Raw genomic sequence first — 2328 nt, 5'->3', positions numbered from 1 at the left:
TGGGTAACCAATAAAATGGTAACTTACTATTTTGGGATCTAGCTTCCCATTGTTTGAGTTAAATACTTTAGCCTCAGCAGGACTCCCCTACACACGTAAGTGGTTTAGTGAGGGTACTCTTTCTATCCACAACTCATACGGTGTTTTGGGCACCGACTTACTTGGTACTCTATTGAGAATATGAATGGCAGTTTTTAACTCCTCCGTCCACACGCTCAATGGTAAGGTGGAGTAACTTATCATACTGCGTACCATATCCATCAGGGTACGATTGCGTCTTTCAGCTACTCCATTCTGTTGAGGTTTACCCGGTGTAGAATACTGGGCTACTATGCCATTCTCCTATAAGAACCTTGCAAAAGGTCCAGGAACTTGGCCATATGGGGTATGCCGACCGTAGTACTCCTCCCCATGGTCGGACCTGACTATCTTAATCTTTAAATTATGTTGGTTTTCAACTTCTGCCTTAAATATCTTAAATTTATCCAATGCTTCTGTTCTTTCATTTATTGGATAAATATAGCCATAACAGGAGTAATCATCTGTGAATGTTATGAACGAATCATAACCATCCACTCTTTACATGAAACGGACCACAGATGTCTGTGTGAATAATCTGTAAAATTCCTACGCTTCGTTTGACATCTTTCTTAATTTTCTTTACATACTTTTCTTTTATGCATTCTCTGCATTGTTCTAAATCTGAGAACTCTAATAGAGGAAGAATATCATTCTTAACTAGTCTTTCTATTCTCCCCCTCGAAATATGGCCTAACCGATAGTGCCATAATTTCAACAACGTATCGTGAGCTCTCTTTCGTTTTCTATTTACATCTGCAGACAAGGATACATTCTCATTGTCGCATGCAACGTTCCCATCATCACATACAACATTCACATCATCACGTAGTGATAACAAATAAAGCTCATTTTATAAGATAGCAAGACCAACACAAGCATTATTAAATGTTATCTTACATTTGCCATTTCCAAAGTGGTAATCATATCCATCATTGTTCAAGCATGAAACACTAATCAAGTTTCTCTGTAAAGAGGGAACATAAAGAACATCTCTAAGTAAAAGTGCGAAGCCATCAGCAAGCTCTAGAGAAAGATCGCCAATGGCTTCAACATCTACTTGGACTCCATTTGCAACTTTAACGTGTCTTTCTCTTCTTTGCGTAGTCCTCGTCGAACGGAATCCCTATAAAGAATTAGCAACATGAACAGTTGCAACTGAGTCAATCTACCAAGTAGATTTCAAATACTGTACATACAAAGATTCATTTATGAACGAAATAATGTTCTCACCTTTCTTTGCCATGATCATCTTTAAGTAATCGGGACAGTCTTTCTTATAATGTCCCGTCTTTTTGCAATAGAGACACTAGTCTTTCTCTACTGTAAACTTGTTCTGCTGAGGCTGATGTAGCATGGGACCCTTTCCCTTTGACTATGAGGAGGAGTTAGCATTATTATTCTTTTTCTTGTTGTCTTTCACATAATTGATAGTGCCACCATTGGGAGCTTTCATTCTCTCCTCCTCATGCACACACATAGCCATGAGCCTCTCTAAGTCCCACTTCTCGGGCTGTATGTTGTAGTTGACAACAAAAGTGTCAAACTCCTTAGGCAAGGAAGCAAAAATCAGATGGATAAGGAACTCTTCCTTGAGAGCCAGATTCATTGGTTTTAGCTTGGATGCCAAATTGCTCATCCGTAGTATGTGCTCTCTTATGTCATCATTTCTAGAGTACCTCTCTGTCACCAACTGCTTTATCAGCTGGGTAGCATATGTATTTGAAGAGCCAGTGAACTGACTCTTTATTCTTTCGAGGTACTCGGTGATGGTGTCACTCTTTAGGATTGAGCCCACAATTACTGGCTCAATCGTGTTCTTTATCATAGCCATGCATTTCTTGTTGGCAGTGACCCACTTCCTATGCTCAAGGTCATAGGACATCTTTTGGGATGTAAAATCCCTCTCTTGTTGCCCAAGCGATATTAGCCTCGTTTGTCTCCCTCACCGGTGCCACAGGCTTAGTGGGACACAGTGAGGTGACTACCTAGTCCACCTCAGCCAAGATGAAGGCTAGGTCAATTTTTTTCTTCCACTCCATGTAGTTATCACCTTTGAGAGTGGGGATCTCTTTGATACAACTCATCAAGTTGTATCCACCTAAAAACACAATTCATATAGAGTGAGAACATAAACATAATAATAACAATTGCATGTCTTAGTTCCAACGTTGGTTAAAATTAAAACATACAATTGTCCTCTACACTAATTCTACATCACCGTTGGGCATAAATAGAATTAATGCATGA

Source organism: Miscanthus floridulus, chromosome 16 (assembly GCF_019320115.1).
Source record: "Miscanthus floridulus cultivar M001 chromosome 16, ASM1932011v1, whole genome shotgun sequence".
NCBI classification, from domain to species: domain Eukaryota; kingdom Viridiplantae; phylum Streptophyta; class Magnoliopsida; order Poales; family Poaceae; genus Miscanthus; species Miscanthus floridulus.
The sequence above is the reverse complement of the archived record's forward strand: the minus strand, read 5'-3'. Positions refer to the sequence as shown.